A 21,439-nucleotide genomic window follows, 5' to 3' on the forward strand; every position below is an offset into this window, starting at 1 on the left:
CCTGTTGATTAAAGTTGTTTGCTTTGGTGCTTTCTTTGCAAGTCAGTGAATATGCTCTGTGTTCAACAGTATAAGTAAGACTGATCCAGTGACTTAAGCACTGAAACTGAGGCAGGTACGTATTGTGGTGGGAGATATTAATCATTATCATCATCGTTACTCTCATTTAGTGTTTGTTACAGGCTGTCATAGGTAGGACAGTTTGACAGGATCTGCTGGGTCCAAGGATTGCATCTTGTGTTGTATGTATGCATGTGTGTATGTATGTATGTATGTATGTATGCATGCATGTATGTATGTATGCATATATATATATATGCATACAAACATACATATATTCATATATACATACATACATACATATATATATATATATATATATATATATATATATACATGCATACATATCAGGTGTGGTCCCGGGAATTTTTTGAAGTGAGGACACAAGGTCAGAAGGGAATACAATTCCAGGAGAAAAGGGCGTAATAACATTATTTAGAAGGGCACACTTCTTTTCTTGAAGGAAGCACATGCCCCCCAGTTCCTCCCCCATCCTTGGGTCCACCCCTGCATATATACATAAATATCTTTTAAATTTGTTCATGGGAAACGTTTTGAATATGCAAATAAAGCTCCTATTCTGTTACGCCAGCCACAGTCTAATGATGCTGACTCGTGAACCAGTTTTTCGGGGTTACATCTATATCATATTTATCCTAAATATACATATATATATATATATATATATATATATATATATATATATATATATATATATATACAGGCTCAAACAGACATATATACATACACATACATATATGCATACATATACTCACACACACACACACATATATATGCATATATACGTACATACGTACATGCATGCATGCAGACAGAGAAAGAGAGAAGGAGAGACAGAAAGAGAAAAAAGAGAGAAGAGAGAGAGAAAAAAATATATAATATAATACACACACACACTCACACACACATACATATATAGAGAGAGAGAGACAGAGAAAGAGAGAGAGAGAGAGCAGAAAAAAGAACGTGAGAGAATGGAAGAGAGCCAAAAAGAGAGGCTGAGATTGGGGTAGAGGGGAGAGGGTTGCTATAGCCACCAGCTGACCATAGCAAGCCAACAGGCTCTATGCTTGTTGACAATTATATAATTAACAGAAGAGACCAGATCAAGAAACTAAGTAGTGAGTAAAGCAGATTTTTTTATTATATATTTTTTAAAATATTTCTACCAAATTTTTTTAACTGACATTTATTGTGCTTTTTTATTTCTAAATGACATAACATCTTAATTTTTGTCATCATAGTTTTTACTGTATTTATTTATTTGTTATATGTTATTATTATTATTATTATTATTATTGAGTGAGAGAGCAGTGCATGCCATCAAAGTGACACTGGTGTAAAATATACGAAGCCCAGTATACCCATCATGACTACCCGTCTGATAAGGGTACACCAGGCACATGCATCACAACCATATGTGCGTGACATGGTGATCTCACATCAAGATAAACAGCACATGACCTCGCAGGTGGGGCCCAGTTAGAATTTTCTTCAGGTCGGGTAGCCCATCTCGCTCAAAAGGTCCCTGAATAAGGTTTGTTTAAGGATGTTGAGCAAAGCACCCATGTTTCCAAAGGTGAATTATTCAGATCCCAAAGAATTCCTCTCAACACATGGCTATGATGCTCCCCTACTACTTCTGCCCATGATCAGAGATGCACATATCGTCAGCCACCAAGGGACATGCTCAACTGGTTACGGTCAAACAACTTTGCCTTTCATCCTTTTGGAGTCAATAAAATAAATACCAGCTGAGCATTGGGATTGATGTAATTGACTTACCCCATCTGCAAACTTGCTGGCCTTCTGCCAAAATTTGAAACCACCATCATCATCATCATCATCATCATTATTATTAAAGATATCACAGTATACAATATCGTGAGGTTGTTGATTGAAAATATGGTGTCTACCGGGCATTTGTACTGTTTGTCAAGTCACAACAAGGACCTCAGACAGACAGTACTTTATGCAATATGTGTGCAGTTCCAAGTAATGCCCACATTTTCAATACACCTAGATTGTAGGTTATTTCTAAGGTTTTCAGATGTTTTTTTCAGATTGGGTGGTATTGAACCCAATGCTCCGATGACAATAGGGATAACCTTTATGTTTGACTCTCATAGTTGCCACATCTTAGCAATCTCAATTCTCAGGTCTCCATATTTATCAACCTTTTTTCTTTCTTTCATGATGATATGTTGATCTCCTGGCATTGCCACATCAATTATTAGGCACTCTTGTTTGTCCCTCTTAAAGTTTACTGTATCCAGGCTTTGATGCTCTAATATCTTGTCTGTCTGGAAGTCAAAGTACCAGACGATTTTTGCCTTCCCCTTTTCGTCCATTACCTTTTCCAGTGTATATTGGTACCAAGCACCGGTAACATAGTAGCCAGTGGAGGTTTTGGGCTACCTTATCATGTCTATGCTTGTACTCTTTCTGCACAGACTTTCACAAGCACTAACAATGTGAGTCACATTTTCAACCCTCTTCCCACACATTCTGCAGAGGGCCATTGCACTTGTGGTATATATTCTTTTTCACTGAGTTAGTATTCAATGCCTAGTCCTGGATAGTGATGATTAGGCTTTCAGTATTCCTTTCTTAGGTCACCCTTATTAAGACACTTCCATGATGCTTCCTGGTCTTTTAATTTGTTGGTTTTACGGTGGAACTGACCATATAATTCCATGCAGAGTAGGGTTTCTTCTCTCTTGTTGGATGTTCTTGATTTGAATTCATGAGCACTCTTAAGTCCATTTTTGTTAAATCCTTCTGCATTAGCAGCATATTGTAGCAGGTCTTGTTTGCTGTTTACCAAATATTCTGTCATGTTTCTTCTTTCACTGTTGATGCACTCCTGTATGCTAATCAACTCATGTACACCTTTGCCCCTCTTCATGTAGAGCCTGTTTATATTTGTCTTAGGGTGGTGGGCACCATACATTGTCATTGTCTTTTGGGTAATGTGATCAAGTTGGTTAATCACCGCTTGTATCCATTTCAGGATGGGTGCACTATAGCGGACTACAGCAACCACCCATATGTTGATGGCAGTTCCTTGAGTTGAATTTTGATTTTAAGAGAAGTTTAAGGCACTTAAAATATGCAGTGATGACCTTGTCTTTCATTTCTTTATGCAAGATATTGTCCAGCTCTAGGATCTCAAGGTACTTGTACCCATTATCATCTGGGTCTTCCATTCTCTCCTCGTTTGACAATTCTATGCCCCTACAATTTACTCACTTCCCCTGCTTCAAAGTAAGCACTGCACACTTCATGATAATGAAGGCTATTCCTACAACCTTGCTGCACATTTGCACAGTCTCAATCAGCCTCTCCATTTCAGGCTCTGTTTTTACAAATAGTTTTAAATCATCTATGAAGAGAAGGTGGTTGAGACAAGGTCCATTCTTTCTCAGCTCATAGTGTGCATTGACTTTGTGTAGGACTACAGAAAGTGGGATCAAAACTATAACAAATAACAGAGGTGAACAAGAGTCTCCTTGGAAAATATCTCTTTTGATTATTACCTCAGCTAAGTGCTGGTTGTTACAGGAAAGACATGTTTTCCAATTAGGTATGCTGTTCTTAATCAGTGCACACACATTTTCAGCTATTTCACACATGTCAAGTGTTTCCAAAATCCACAAATGTGGCAACATTTATCATTATTATTATTATCAAGATGGCAAGCTGGCAAAATTGTTAGCACATTGGACAAAATGCTTAGTGGTATTTTGTCAGTCGCTATGTTCTGAGTTCAACTTCCGCTGAGGTCAGCTTTGCTTTTCATCCTTTCAGGGTCAATAAATTAAGTACCAGTTGAGTATTGGGGTCAATATAATTAATTAGTCCCCTCCCACAAAATTTCAGGCCTTGTACCTTTAGCAGAAAGGATTATTATTAAGGCAGTGAGCTGGCAGAATCATTAGCATGCCAGGCAAAATGCTTAGCAGCATTTCATCTGTCTTTATGTTCTAGTGAGCTGGCAGAATTCTTAGCATGCCAGACAAAATAATAAGCAGCATTTTTTCCAATTTTATGTTCTGAGTTCAATTTCTGCTGAGGTCAACTTTGCCTTTCATGCTTTTAGGGTCACTAAATTAAGTACCAGTGAAACACTGGGCTTGATGTAATTGACTCATCCCCTCCCACACAAATGGCTGCTCTTGTGGCAGAATTTGAAATCATCATCGTCGTCGTCGTCGTCGTCATTGTCGTCGTCTTCGTCTTCGTCATCGTCATCGTCATCATCATCATCCTCATCATCATCATCATCATCATTATTATTATTATTATTATTATTATTATTATTATTATTATTATTATTATTATTATTATCAATTTTAAGTTGGTGATCTAGCAGAATTGTTAGCATACCAGACAAAATGCTTTGTAGTATTTCTTCCAGCTCTATGTTCTGAGTTCAAATTCTGCTGAAGTTGACTTTCATCTTAATTTATTGGGGTCAATAAATTAAGTACCAGTTTAGCACCAGGGTTGATGTAATAGACTATCTGCCTCCTACCAAAATTTCAAAACTTGTGCCTATTTTTAAAAGGATTATTATTATTATTATTATTATTATTAGTCAAGACGAAGAGTGCGATTTTAGATGTTTTATTTTTTGAACAACATTTCGACAGAACGTCTGTCTTTCTCAAGTTCAAACCAAAAGGTGATTGAAAATTCAAAATTTCAGAAACCAAACGTAAACTATGAATGTGAGTAACCAGCGTCCATACGTTGATAGAATGACATCATCAGTTTTTGTCAGTTTTTTAATAAGCAGAAAGAAAGAAAGAAAAAGGAAGACAACAGAAAAAGAAAAGAAAAAGAGAGAAAGAAGAATATTCAATCAAACAGTTTTGTATAAATTTGATGATATTCTCCTGTCATCTTATTCATTCCTCCAGGGCGTGATGTCAATAACCCGCAAACATATTTCTCCTCATACATTCTGAGAAGTGAAAGTGGGGTACATTCAGGATATTTTTTGAGAATGTGCACTTTCAAATCTTCTTCAAAATACACAAAAAGTCCGAAAAATTTCCTCCAAAGCGCCCAATTTGCAGCGGATATGAATGCTGTATGGCCAAAATTTCGGAATGGCTGGATGGCTTTCTACTCCCCGTCGCAAAAAGATCAAGTTCCTATAATCGGGACACTTTTGATTTTGTATCTAAAATCAATAATTTTTTTAAACGCCGAGGCCGTTTTGAGAACTGCTTTTTGGTAACCATGGATGTTTCCTCCTTATATCCTAATATTGACCACAATGAAGGGGTAGAAGCATGCATGGATGCCTTTGAAAAGCGGTCAAATAAAAGTGTTCCAACAAATTTGCTCTGTAGATTATTGAGGTTTGTGTTACAAAGTAACACAATGCAGTTTAGACAAAGATTCTACCACCAGATGAAGGGTTGCGCCATGGGTACCCCCATGGCAGTTAATTTCGCTAATGTCTTTATGACAAATTTTGAGACAAAGTTACTGAAGACATTCAAATCCCTTCATGAACCAATACTCTGGTTACGGTTCATTGACGACGTATTTTTTGTCTGGGAAGGATCACAGTCCAATATAAAATTTACGTCTAGTTTTTCAAAAACTAGCGTTGAATTTTTGGACACGAAAGTCAAGTTTTCTGGAGGCAGAATAATGACAGAGTTATTTTGCAAGCCAACGTCATCCCACATATATCTCCACCACCGCTCCAATCATCCACATCATCTTATTCGGTCAAATCCGAAATCCCAATTTTTGAGGATAAAACGGATTTTCACTGACATAGGGGATTACTGGAAACATGCAAATGCTTTTGTATGTCATTATGTTAAACGAGGTTACAGTGAATCACGTTTAAAGGAAATAGCAAGTGAAATAGCCAAGATTAGCAAAGATAGTAAAACCTACACGCCTAATCTTAGCAAACAAAATACAACAGATTACAGAATTCCTTTAGTGATTAACTGGCACCGACGTTTCGCTGGCATTTCAAAAGTGTTGCATGAAAGTTACCAACATGTGGTGAAAAAATATCCCAGTTTCAAACAAACATTTCCTCAGCCGCCCATTGTAGCCTTTCGACGGAATAAGAACATAAAAGAATTATTGACCTCTATATCTGACTCCAAGAAAACGAACATTGGAGTATCTACACGCTGTACCTTAAAGAACAGCCGCAAGAGAGGTAAGCCCTGTTCATTGTGCAACAACATGAGTGAAGTGAATACCATCAAAAATCATAATAGAAATGTTATGATTTATACAGAAGGGGGAACCTGCAAAGATTCCCATTTAGTGTACGGTGCAGAATGCACGAAACATAACTTGATTTATGTTGGCTGTACAACAGAACAATTAAACAAAAGGTTTAATGGGCACAGATTCGACGTCAGGCACAAGAACAGTAGTTCAACAGAACTTGCTGAACATTTCGTTTCAAGCAGCTGCAATTTTGAAGAAGATTTGAAAGTGCACATTCTCAAAAAATATCCTGAATGTACCCCACTTTCACTTCTCAGAATGTATGAGGAGAAATATGTTTGCGGGTTATTGACATCATGCCCTGGAGGATAAGATGACAGGAGAATATCATCAAATTTATACAAAACTGTTTGATTGAATATTCTTCTTTCTCTCTTTTTCTTTTCTTTTTCTGTTGTCTTCCTTTTTCTTTCTTTCTTTCTGCTTATTAAAAAACTGACAAAAGCTGATGATGTCATTCTATCAACGTATGGACGCTGGTTACTCACATTCATAGTTTACGTTTGGTTTCTGAAATTTTGAATTTTCAATCACCTTTTGGTTTGAACTTGAGAAAGACAGACGTTCTGTCGAAATGTTGTTCAAAAAATAAAACATCTAAAATCGCACTCTTCGTCTTGACTATTTACCTTCGTGAAGAGTTATGTCAACCCTTTTTTTAAAAATATTATTATTATTATTATTATTATTATTATATTTTTTGAGAATATGCACAAACGTAAAGTATGAACGAGAGCAACCAGTGTCCATATGTTGATGGAATGACATCATATTATTATTATTATTGCCTTTGCACAGCTTCTAATACTGGAGATGTACTACAGTGTCAGCTGTTCACTACCTGTGAAGTAAGGTAACACCTCTTATTTTTCGAGCACCTTCTGGAGTATTCGAGCGGTTCCAAGCAGTGCTGTTTTCTGCTCCACCCTTATTGCAGCCCCTATTTGTTCCACACACTTCTCGCACTGCTTCCAGGACTCCAACAATTATTGGTACTACTGCTACCTTTTTCATTGACCACAACTGCTTAACTTCCCAAGCTAACCTGTCACATCTCTCAACTTTTCTTTCTTCCTTATCGCATACCTTGTTGTCAGCCGAGTATGCTATATCTATGATCCAACATAGTTTGTTTTATTTCTCAATTAAGACTATGTCTGGCTTCCTATTCTCTATCTCATGGTCGCACTGAATCATAAAATCCCATAGGATCTTTGCATTTCTATTTTCGGTGATGCCTTCAGGTTTGTGGTCATACCAATTTTTTGCTCTGTCAAGTCTATACTTGTTGAAGTGTCCAATGGACAAGCCTGGCTATATTGTCATGGCTTCTCTTATATTCCTTCTGGACTAGTGGCGTACATTGGCTGGTAGTATGTCATATGGTTTCACCGTTTTGTCCACAGATTCTGCACTTATCACTTTCTGATGTGCTGTCTATTCTGTATTTTATGTAGTTTGTTCTTAGTGCTTGCTCTTGGGCAGCACAGATTAGAGCCTCCGTTTCTGGTTTTAAATCACTTTTAGTCATCTACAGCCATCTTTTTTCTCTGTCTGTCTTAAAATCTCTATGAAATTGATCATGCATTCTTTTCTTTACCCACCTATTTTCAGTTTCATTCGTTTTCAATTTCTTGTATAGTGCTTTATCTTTGCAATCTTTCATCCTATACAAGCCTGACCCTCTTACTTCTTATAATAGCGGTTCCGTGGCATTTTTTACATACCATGCTATGTTGTTTCTTCTGCTCTAATGCTGTGTTCACATCCAATAAGTCCTCTTCCCCCCCCCCTTTTTTTTTCTTGGTACATACAGTCTGTCTGTGTCACTTTTTGGGTGGAACGACCCATATCTAGTTAGCAACTTCCTTGTCTTTCTGTCTAAGCTGTTTAGTTCATCTACAGCCCATGCAATTACCCCTGCTCCATATCTAAGGAATGAACCACCCAGGTGTTGATAGCTTCGATCTTCTTCTTCTTCTTCTTCTTCTTCTTATTATTATTATTATTTAAAGCTGAGAGCAGGCAGAATTGTTAACGTATCAGGCAAAATGCTTAGCAGTATTTAATCTGTCTTTACATGGTGAGTTCAAATTTCACCGAGGTTGATTTTGCCTTTCATCCTCTCGGAGTTGATAAATTAAGTACCAGTGAAACACTAGGGTCGATGTAATCGACTAGTTCTCTCCTAAAAAATTTCAGGGTTTGTACCTTTAGTAGAAAGGATTATTATTATTATTATTATTATTATTATTATTATTATTATTATTATTATTATTATTAAGATGGTGAGCTGATAGAATTGTTAGCATACTGGACATAATGCTTTGTCTATCTTTACATTCTGAGTCCACATTCTGCCAAAATTGACTTTGCTTTTAAGCATTTTAGGGTCAATAACAGAAGTATCAGTTGAGTACTGGAGTCAATGTAACCAACTAGTCCCCCTCCCCCAATATTTCAGGCATTGTGCCTATAGTAGAAATGATTATTATTATTATTATTATTATTATTATTATTATTAAGATGGTGGGCCAGTAGAGTTGTTTGTATGTTGGTAAAATGGCTTGGCAGCATTTCTTCTGGCTCTTTAGATTCTGCATTGAAAGCCAACCAAGGCCAACTTTGCTTTTCCTTTTGGAGTCAATAAAATAAATACCAGTTGAGCACAAGGTTTGATGAACTTATTTACCCACTCCCTAGAATTTGCTGGTTTTGCATGAAAATTTGAAATTATTATTAAGGTGGAAATTGGCAGAAGCATTAGAGTCTCAGACAAAATGCTAAGCAATATTTCTCCTGACTCATTATAATCTGAGTTCAAATTTCTCTGAGGTGACTTTCCTTTCATCCTTTAAGGTTCAATAAAATAAGTAAGCCAAAATAAGTAAGTCAAAGTAAGCTTATGAGCTTTCCCAAGATTGCTGATCTTGTGCCAAGATTTAAAACCATTATTATTATTAAGGCAGTGAGTTGGCTGAATCATTTACATGCTGGACAAAATGCTTGGCAGCATTTTGTGTCTTTACATTCTGAGTTCAAATTCTGCTAAGGTCAACTTTGCTGTTCCTCTTTTTGTGGTCAATAAAATAAGTACCCATTGAGCATTGGGGGTCAATGCAATTGACTAGCCCCCTCCCACCAAATTTCAGGCCCTGTGTATTTCTGCTCTGGTTGTGCTACCAGGAATAATTCCTGTTTAGGGAAACTCTATAGGCATGGAAATAACATTTGATAGATCTGTCTGAAATCTGTGAAGGCTAGTGAAACTATCTGCATGCATTTGTGAGATATCAACAGAGCTATGCTGAACAGCTATAGACACACATAGAACAGATCTGGTTATTAGCAAAGCCCATTGTGAAAACCTCTCTGCTGTTTTTCTGACTGGTAACAAAAATGGTACTTTTGTGCACAAAGACTGGAAGGACTGAGGACAAATACATACCAAGCTCTCACCAGGTTTTTCAAGTACTACTAGGAGACAAAGTTGAGGGTGAAGAGAGAGAGGTGCTGCTCTTGAGTAAATTTGCTGAAAGGTGGATGAGAGTGAGTGTAGGCTGATAAAATAAAAGTACCAGTCAAGTTGATATCACTGACTGTTCCTTCCTGGCAAGATTTCTGGCACTGCACCTATATAAGAAATTGTTATTATTATTATTATTATTATTATTATTATTATTATTATTATTATTATTATTATAGTCTTCCTTTGTTGAATAACTATAGTGAAAAAGGTTGCATAGGAAAGTGGGGGGAACAGCTGAAAGATTTGAGAATAGAGCTTTTCCTCTGAACAAGCCTGCATGAACTTCTTCAAGCACTGCTAGAAGAGGTAGGTGAGTTATTATACAGGTCATACAAGTACAGCTCTTCTTACTGGCTCACTATTCCCTTACAACAATGAACAACTGCAAGGTACTACACTCCACAATACTAAAAAAATTAGATAGGAAAACATTAGTGGACAACATATCCATATTCTGTATAGTTCCCCACAGAAATAAATGATTAATGATGGAAGCAATACTCACAGCATAGTACAAATGCTTAGATAAACACTCAGATACACAAGTCTCAAACAAAAAAGTAAACACCTGACTGATGATATATAAACAAGTGATCAAAATTCAAATTCCAATGATAACATCTACTAGTTATATTGGTCCTGCCTATTTTGAAGAAGCAGCAACATATGACAACATCACTGCAACATGAAGATGAGACAGTGAAAATTTAGAAACAATAATGATGGATTTGAAGGCTTTATTGTTCTAAACAATCTGAAAGGAATTAGTACAAAAATATTTTTTAAATTTCATAGAAAAGATAAAAACTATAATACAGCCATATTTTCAACACACACACACACTCACACATGCATGCACATGTGCACGTACATACACACAAGACCCTTCCAAAACTAGATTCAGTCAGTACATTTGCTTAAGAAGTGAATGAAAGAATGAGTCAAAGAATTAGAATTTGCTGTAACATGGACTTGAAATCAATATCTTCTCCATAATTTATCCCTCTCTCAACCTTGTGCTGCTGTCACCACCAACACATTTAGGGATGGAAATAGTCATAATTGTTAACCATATTTGGAAGAGTAAATAAATCACTCATGTAGCTCAGTGGAAACTTAAGTGGATTTGTAAATTTACTTTAGCTTTCAAGAGGCAAACATTGATATATATATAACATACGATGTAAGAGGTTGCTAAGCAGAGTAGAGAGATTAAAAGATATACTTTGAATGAAGTCACACACAGTAACATATATATTTATATGTATGTGTGTGTGTGTTGCCTGAAGAATGGCGACAAGAAAATCCAAGTACTCATGTAGGCCCAGCTTTGAATCAATGTTAATCCACTCTGTCTAATAATATGGAGTAAGTTTTGTACTTAATTGCAATTCACACCAGTATGAACCCCTAATCAATCAATATGTATGTGTGTGTGTGTCTGTGTGTGTTTTTTCTTCTTCTCTTTTTAATTTAGAGTTAATGTCTACTTTGTAACAAAGTTGTGAAGGAAATTATCTTGTTTTGTTCAGCTTCCTATAGAGCTTATGAAGATCTTGCAAATTTTTATTGTTCCAGACAGTGTGATCATTTGTAGTGTGTAAATTAAGGAGTTGCATTTTCTCCACAAGAATCCAAGTTCACCGATATTTTATTCCAGGTGGATTGGTACATATCTTCTTGCTTCAGTTATAATAGGTACAAAGCTGGAAGTGTATGTTGGGTACCGGATTTGAAAGCTCTTTATCAATAGTCCATAGATGTCTTTTTTTCTCCTGTATTTTTCTGATGACATTAGTGTTCAGAGGGCAGCTGATTTCCACAAACAGAGCATATTTTTTCCTTATGGCTCCAAACATCTGGCCAGTTGTATTTTATTTTCATGGCTGTTTCAATTTTTAAGTTCTATCAGTATTCTTTTGAACCATCAATATCAATATAGTCAACTTCATTTGTTGGTGTTTTCTTTTTGTTATCCTATTCCATTCCAGACAGCTACAGCCACTGCATAATGCCTCAAGGAAAGATAATATTTGGAAGACATTCTCTCACAGTTGGTAATGATGTGGTTGAATGTCTTCAATCTTGTTTTTGCACAGCCTACATTTGTTGTCTGTCAATGTTGTATGCCTTTTATGCTGTGGGCACTTGGTGGCTGATCTCTTGTGTTTGAATTGCATGGGTATAACCTTCAGAGTGGGATGTCATAAACTTGTCAGTACTCCATGCAAAGTTTTTGCCATGATTCAGTTCCTTCTATGGTTTGTGTCTTTCATGCCAAGTGCCCATGCTCTGTCTTCTCAGCGAACTGGTCCATTTTCTTCTGTTGATACACAGGCATTACCAATGTTCCTTGGAGAGAGACTAACTTAGATCCAAGGCACCTTCATTGGAATTTCAACAACGTCAACAGGGTATTTGTGTCTGCCTGTTTGAGTATGTATACTAATCACATGGTTTCAGGTTCAATTCCACTATATGTCTTCTACTATAGCCTCAAGATTACCAAAATCTTGTGGCTGGATTTTTAAGGCAGAAACGGAAAGAAAACCATACATACATATATATATATATATATATATATATATATATATATATATATATATTTGTGTGTGCATGCGCATTCATGCATGTATGTGTATGTATGCATGCAAATGCATGTATGTGTGAGTATGTATATGTGTGTGTATATATAAGGAAAATGTTGAGTTGAGAGTGGACAGCACTAGTAATCCTGACCACTGCATCCACCCTTCAACCCTATCCAATACTTACAGATATACTTCCCCTCACCCATTTATCCCTATCTCTTCCACCACCATAAACTCTTGCAAACCCCCACCCACTAGACACCTCATCACCAATCACTATTTACCTCTTTGCAGCAACTACTGATTCATTTCTACTTCTCTCCTAAATATGAAAAGCCATGGAGCTTCCTTACAAACAAAATCCTTAACCCTCATCAGCTAGCATAAAGCCCCTCCACTCAGCCTTCATAGGCTTGCAAGCTGTATGGTGACCTCACTAGTGCTAGTGACACGAGAAAAGAACCAATACACACTGTAAAGTGGTTGGTGTTGGGAAGGGCATCCAGCCATAGAAACCATGCCAAATGAGACACTGGAGCATGAGGTAGTCCTTGGGCACCTTGAATTTTGTTAAACTGTGCTTGTGTGTATGTGTATGTATGTATATGTATATATCATTATTTTGCTTAGGCATAGTGATACTAATAAGGTGGTGTTAGGACTCAATATATATATATGCTTCAGAACAAGGCATCAGTCGAGTAGAGAGCAGTAATAAGAAATTAAATAAATGATAAGGGAATAAGTAATTGTCTTGAACTTAATTTACTTACAGCTGTTTCTGCTATAGGATGCATCATAGCTGAGTGCATGTGTATCACTTATATCAGGTCATCCCATAAATTTTACCTTTTTTAAAATTGAATGAAATTTAATAGTATTTTAGAATGTTTAATGGTATTAAAAATTATTTTTATGCATTTGTGTAAATTTAAACTAATTAAATATTATTTTACAGAATAATAGAATTACAATTTCTTTGATTAAAACCCTTTCTAATATGGAAGTATCCAAAAAGCATTTGAGGCACATAATGCTTTAAAAAGGAAACTCTGCAGCCGAAGCGACTCAAAACATACACTCAGTTTATGGGAAAGAATGCTTGAATGAAAGAACTTGCAGAAGATGGTTTGCAAAATTCAGAAGTAGAGATTTCAGCCTTGAAGATGAAAATCGAACAGGACGTCCAGTTGAATTTGATGATAAGCTCCTTGAGGCATTACTTGAAGAAAATCCTGCATTATCAGTTGAAGAATTGGCAATAAAGCTTAGTTCAAACCATACAACTGTTCATCGTCATTTTCAACAACTTGGGAAGGTTCCTAAACTTGGAAAATGGATCTTCTATCGAAATGTTAAACCTCATAAACAGTGGCTTGGTAAAAGGGAAAAAGCTCAACCACAACCAAGAAGGGAACTTTATAGGAAAAAGATTTTTCTCTCTATCTGGTGGGATTGCAAAGGAGTAATTCACTTTGAATTGTTACCACCTAATGCAACAATCAATGCTCAAGTCTACTGTCAGCAATTAGAGCATTTGAACCAAGCTTTGAAGAAAAAAGACCCGCTTTAGTGAATCAAAAAGGAGTGATGTTTCATCAGGACAATGCGTGACCCCACACTGCAAAGATCACATCACAAAAGATCGAAGAGCTTGGTTGGGAAAAAATTCCTCATCCTCCTTATTCTCCCGACCTTGCTCCTTCAGACTACCATTTGTTTTGTAGTTTGCAGAATCATTTTGGGGGACATAACTTACACAAGCCAGGAGGAGGTCGAAACTGACATTTCAGAGTTCTTCACTTTGGAACCAAAAGAGTTTTACATTGATGGGATTAAAAAGCTTGTAAATAGATGGAAGGAAGTCAATGATAATCAGGGAAAGTACATTGATGATTAAATTTTAATTAAATATAACATTTGATCACTTGTTTTCTTTATTCAAAATTCGGACAGAACTTATACGATGACCTGATAGCTTCATCACACACACATGATCTAATCCATGCCAGCATGGAACGTAGACATTAAATGATGATGATATATGTATATTAACGTGTGTATATATAATTATATATTAGTCATTTATGAGTGCAAATCTTACATAGAGAAAGAAAACAGATACTATATGAGAATCTCTGTGCAATAGCTGGCTTGTGATTTAGGTGATACAGGGGTTCACTCCATGGGTTGAGGAAAATTGCTGAGTAGAAAAGCTATTAGATTTCCAGCTGTTTCAACACATTTCTGTACCAAATACTTTATTCTCATTTTGCTTAACTCATGAACAGGTCCTAGATCATCTGGAAATGTTACCTGTGATACACTGGCATGCTATCCAGAAAAGGTTTTATCTCTCATTTGTTTAATGCCATGAAACCAATGCAAAACACTAACATCTCCCCAAGGCTTAAAAACATTTAATTTATGAACTGTTGACTCTGCAGGCAATTGTCTCAATGATTAGGCTGGTCTTTTAACAGAGTCTCTTACATTCCATTGGGTCGGACAGACATAACAGGTCAAGCTCTACCACACACATAAAATATAATAAGCCACACTAAATTTCATTTTGATTCATGTCAAGGTAAGACATGATTAATAATAATGTTATACTTAATCAGAAAATCAATAAAGAAAATATTATTTTGTCTCCTACCCACCTCTAATCCATCATATCTAATCAATCCTTTGTGGCTCTTGATGAAAAAGTAACAGTTAAATGGTAGCTGCTAATGAAGGTCAACACCTTGTCATTCTTCTATGTTGTTTCATTTCTTCTTTTCATGTCACACAATTCAGAATACAGTGTCAATCATATTTCTACTTACACCCAGGTTAGTTTCTGTTCACCCTCAAATTCTTGTCATTTATTTATTTATGGTCTGAGAGACAACTGTGCTGGTATGGTCATGTGAGGCATATGGACGAGGATAGCTGTGTAAAGAAGTGCTGATCTTTAACTGTGGAGGGAACCTGTGGTAGAGGTAGACCCAGGAAGACATGAGATGAGATGGTGAAGCATCATCTTCAAACTTTGAGCCTCACAATGACTAGTGACTGAGACCTTTGGCGATGTGCTGTGCTTGAGAGGACCCGTCAAGCCAAGTGCACCCATGCTGCTGGCATGTAAAGAACACCTTTCGAGCATTCGGCCTCACAGAGGCAAAATGGCTTCAGTTTCTTTTGAATTTTGAGTCCAATGACTGAGACCTTTGGCATTATGTCATGCTTGAGAGGAAGACCTATTAAGCCAAGTAAAATTGCAGTCATGGCAGATACTGGTGTCACACAAATTGGCACCTGTGCTGGTGGCACATAAATGCACCCCAGTATCACACAAATGGCACCCTTGCCAATGGCACGTAAAAGTACCTGTTACACTCTCAGAGTGGCTGGTGTTAGGAAGGGCATCCAGCTGTAGAAAATCATGCCAAATTAGACTGGAGTCTGGTGCATCCTTCCAGGATACCAGCCTGGTCAAACCATCCAACCCATGCCAGCATGGACAGCGGACGTTAAATGATGATGATGATGATGATAAGTGAACAAAGATAACTTTTTTATCATATACATTCCAGTTTTAGAATAGGTACACAGTGTCACAGTGTGCTGCAAGTGGTGGTGGCTAAAAGTATTAAAAACAAGAAGGAGATCTACCTGTAAAACACCTCAAAAAGAAAACCATGATGAATATGAGACTGTCATGAAGCCCACAAGGCTAAACTTTGCTTTATCAGGATAATGATCTTAACCCTTTTGATACAAACCCACTTGAAACTGCTCTTGGTTCTACGATACAAATTCCCTATTTTAAAATTATTTAAATTAAAAGTTTCCTTAAAAGTTTGACTAAATTCTTCATTATTTTTGAAAATAATTGAAACAAAGGTAGTGTATTTCAACAGAAATATGGTAATTAAAGGTTTGAAATATTTGTTGTTATCAATGCTTTCTTTTCTTGTAGAATGATAAATTTTTCATCTTGGAAAAACATAACATGCAATGAGGGAGAAAAATCTAGAGAGAAATCAACATAATGAGAAAGAGCTGCTATGTGGTCACGCATCCAACTAGAAATGGTAGCCAAATCTCCTTCTAATCACATTTTACCGTCTTACAAAAATAGAGAACTCCCTGTTTTATTGAAAGATGGGATGTTCATTCTTGGAATAACTTTAATCATAAGTCTACTTAATCATGACTGATCTAAGACTGGACACCTACAATATAACATAACAATGTTTAAAATGAACAGTTCATCTGAAAGAATATTTGTTGATCATAATATATTTTTATATTTGCATCTTGAAACCAGCCTTCTGTACTTCATGATATGCTTTTCTTGATCTCCCTCTTCCATATGAAACAAGTGACATTTCTTTATACAGTTGCTCTCATCCATATATACCCTTATATAATATGAAGTGACTATGTATTTCCTCTGCAGTAAGAAACCTGTTTCTATTCTCTCCTTTATATTTTAACTTCTCAACAGCCAGTACGACACTCCTCTCTATTATACTCCCACTCATTTGAGAAGTCTCTTCAGCCTTGTAAGTGACATGGCAACCTCACTAATGCTGGTGCCACAAAGTCCCTGTAAAGTCGTTGGTGTTAGAAAGGAAGGATGTCCAGCTATAGAAATCATACTGAAGCAGACAATGGAGCACAATGCAGTCTGCCAACCCTTCAGATCATGTGAAACTGTGCAACCCATGTTAGCATGGAAATCACATGTTAAATGATGATGATGATGATGAATAGAACTTTCTAATGTCCATACTTACAGGAAACCTGTTGATGTCTTTTTAGAAGTAATAAATATATTCAAGTTTATTAATGAAATAATTACAAACCGAATGCTAGATACACACCATATTTAAATCTTAAGCTAATAATTAATTCTTCAGATTTCCAGTACATTTCAGAATGACAATCAAGTGACTTGGTATCATTACATCAATGATTAAATAATTTATTCCTTTCCTTTCTTGGGCTTGTTGGATGTAATCTGGAGATCACTCTGTAAGCTAAATTACTACAAGCGATCATATTTATTATTACAATCTCTTCTGCTTAATTACACAATGGATTATTGCTTAACCTTTCAAAACACTGACCCATTTAACATAAAATTGACAGCTCAATTGCTTTAGTTAATTCATCATCATCATTGTTGTCATTAAATATCCGCCTTCCATGCAGGCATGTGTTGGACAGTTTGACAGGAGCCGGCCAGGTAGAAAACTACCCCGGGCTACTGTGTCTATTTTGGCAGGGTTTTTACAGCTGGATGCCCTTCCAAACACCAACTACTCTGGAGAGTGGACTGAGTGCTTTTTACGTGGCACCAGCACAGGCAAGGTCAGCTTTGGCATGGTTTTTACAGCTGGAAGCCCTTCCAAATGCCAATCATTTTACAGTGCTGACTAGATGCTTTTTACATGGCACCAGCACTGGCAAGGCCAAAATTATTCTAACACTTGTTTTAGTCAAAAAATTGGTGAAATGTAGCATAAAATTGATCAATATATTATACGAGCTGGATGGAAGTTAGGGTAGAGTAGTCATTATGTATTCTCCCCTAACTTCAATTCACTTATTTATCATTGACCTCACTGCCTACTCCAATCTCACCTCTTATTCCTCATTCAGTATATTCACATCTCCACTCTATTTCTTACCATCCCTCATACTTTTTGTACTCTCTTGTGACCTCTATCCAGCCACTCCTCCTGTTCTTCTTCCCCCTGGGTCCACCTTGACACAGTGTCACCACGATCTTTATCTCTTTCCAGCTCCAAACTGATTACTCTCTGTCTTCAAAAATGTAAATAACCATGTAACAGTTCTGGATCCTTCCTTCATACTGTAATCTTTCATCACTTAGCATATAGCTGCCTCCCTCTCTACTGTACTTCCACTCAGCTGATGGGGATAGTAGTCTTGCAAGCTACATGATGACCTTACTAGAGCAGATTCTATGGAAAAAGTACTCACTGTATTCTGTAAAGTGGTTGGTATTAGGAAGGGTATCCAGTAGTATAAATCATGTCAAAACCCTCTAACCTGTTGCATGCTATTAGACCATCCAAGCCTTGGCAGCATGAAAGACACATGTTAAAAGATGATGATGATGAAAGTGATTTTAAAAGCTTCCATTTTCACAATGAGTTAAAATGATCTGCTTCCAAGTAAGGTAATATTTCCCCATTGCCAGAGATGTTTTCACAGAAGAATGGAAACAAAAGATTCTGCTTGTATGATGGTGAGGCATATTTAGAAATATAATGCAAAATCAAGGCAAGGAGACAAAAACACACATACACACACACATGATGGGCTTCTTTCAGTTTCCACCTACCAAATCCACTGACAAAGCTTTGATCAGCCTGGGGCTAAAGTAGAAGACACTTGCCCAAAGTACCATGCAGTGAGTTTGCACCCCAAACCAAGTTCAGTTCAACTACATATATATATATATATATATATATATATATATATATATATATATATATAGATATATAACAATTAGATAACTAAATCTTCATTGTAAATAAAATTTGTCAAAATGGTGACTGAACAGTATTTGTTGATCTGATTATGAATTAGATTGTCGTTGTCATCATCATCATTATTATATTATTATTATTATTATTTAACATTTGTCTTCCATTCAAATGGGTTGAATGATTTGACAGGAGCTAGCTAGCTGAAGAGCTAGTCAGGCTCCATGTCTGTTTTGGCATGGTTTCTACAGCTGGCTGCCCTTCCTAATGCCAGCCACTTTACAGATTGTACTGAGTGTTTCTAGGTAGCACCAGCACAGGTGCTTTTTTGTGGCACCGGTAAAGGTACTTTTTATATGCCACCAGCACCCATGAGCCCACAAGATTAGGATTGCTCAGCTAGAGATGGATGCAGGGGACATGCCAGTATGTAAGGACAACCATGATTTCACTTAGCTTGATGTGTCTTCTCAAGTACATCAAACCACCAGGCGTCTCAGTCCTTTGTCATCCCCTCTGTGAGGCCCAACATCTGAAAATCCTTTTTCACCACTTCATTCCATGTCTTCCGGGTTCTACCCCTTCCACATGTTCCCTCCACAGTTACATATGATTAATTTATTTAATTTAACCCATATGTTCTTAGTTGTTATGGCATCACTGAGAATTACATAAGATATTGTAGACATGCATGAATTTGGCCCTGAGCTTGGGACTATTGGAGAATATGGAAAGAGATTGAAAAATTGCAGATGCAGTAAATCACATAATTGCCATACTGATACATCATAAACATCCTCATCATTTAACATCCATGTTCCATGTTGGCATGGATTGAATAGTATGACAGAACTGATAAGCCCAAAGATTGCATTGTGCTCTACTGTCTATTTTGGCATGTTTCTATAGATGGTTGGATGTCCTTCCTAATGCTAACCACTATACCACATGTACTGGGTGCTTTTTTCATGTTAAGCATACTAGTGAGGTTACAATGCCACTTGTGTGGTTATGAACCTTGAGTGAGGTAGCTTTATGCAAAGAGATGAGAGGTTAAAGAATGTGAGAAGGAGGCAGAGCAGGTTTGCTGCCATAGAGGGGCATCATAGCTACTCACATTTTAAAATGGAGGGTGGGGGTGACTGGAGTGGAGTAAAAAATTTTCTTAAGAATGGGCAGAGCACAAGTAAATTATATATATGCAAGAGACATGCAATAAAATAAAAAAAGCCCTTTCAATTTTTCTTTATTATATGATCTATACCTTGGATTGTTGTGGACATTCTTGATTCAGGGAGTTGTCCAACCCATTTGAATCACTTTAATTTTGTTTTTTTCTAACACAGACTCTTTAATGACTGTGGAGATCAGATTTGTTTGAAACATTTGATAACGTTCTCTGTTTGGGATTATTAGGGTTTTTCATTGATTGTGACCAGCCTTCTCTTTCTTATCTGCCATCTTTGGTGCTCCTTGTCTTTTCTATTATCCTCAAAGAATTTGCAGCCTAGACAGTAGATATTCCTCCATTGCTCTCTATCCTCTATGGTAGTCTCAAACGCCTTTGGTTGGATGCTGTAGAATGTGAAATTCTGCTTCAAGATATCTCTGAATCTCATTTGTGCTTTTCTATGGTGATATTTTCCTATTGCCAGTTTAGAATAAAAGATGGCCTTTGGTAGACATTCATTGTTCATCCTTTCAACATGGCTGATGATCATCACCTCATTGCTTGTTCAAGAACATAGATTACTGATGTAAAAATAACAGTGTTTAATTTCAGTTCTGTAATCTGCTGTAGAACATACCTTACCTTTACCGTTTACTTCTTTCAGTCATTAGACTGTGGCCATGCTGAGGCACCACCTTGAAGAATATTTAGTTGAATGACTGGATCCCAGTACTTATTCTTTTTTTAAGCATGGTACTTATTCTATCAGTCTGTTTTGCCAAACCACTAAGTTATGGGGGTGTAAACACAAACACATACATGTACACACACACACACATATATATGATGAGATTCTTTCAGTTTCTGTCTACCAAATCTACTTGCAAGGTTTTGGTTGGCTCATTGCTACAACAAAAGACCAAGGTTCCATGCAGTAAGACTGACCCTGGAACCATGTGATTGAGAAGCAAACTTCTACATTATTTACAATGGACGGACAGGTGTCCTCATCTTGTTTGTTGTTATCACAATGTTTCAGCTGATGTACTCTCCAGCTTTCATCAGGTGTTCTGGTGGAATTTCGAACCCAACCCTTTATTTGACTAATGGGGTACATTGTTCTCATTCCTAGGTATGGTGCTGATGTTATTTTCTGTTGATATTATTTTTCAAGTCCCTGCCTGAGATTGAACTTAGAATCCGAGGGTTAGTAGACGTGCTCTTATCCACTCCGCTACTAACCCTCGGATTCTAAGTTCAATCCCAGGCAGGGACT

General features: G+C 36.8%; 1 protein-coding gene across 1 annotated transcript in view; it reads left to right on the top strand.

The window, feature by feature from the left end:
- The first annotated feature begins 1,121 nt into the window (after positions 1-1,121).
- Positions 1,122-21,439, top strand: part of LOC106881998 (tektin-3) — a 59,408-nt gene continuing 39,090 nt past the window's right edge. The window contains exon 1 of the mRNA XM_014932538.3: positions 1,122-1,202. The gene's annotated coding sequence lies outside the window, so the exon portion shown is untranslated. The remainder of the gene's footprint in view (positions 1,203-21,439) is intronic.

This window comes from Octopus bimaculoides, chromosome 7 (genome assembly GCF_046866305.1).
Source record: "Octopus bimaculoides isolate indiv1 chromosome 7, ASM4686630v1, whole genome shotgun sequence".
Lineage (NCBI taxonomy): Eukaryota > Metazoa > Mollusca > Cephalopoda > Octopoda > Octopodidae > Octopus > Octopus bimaculoides.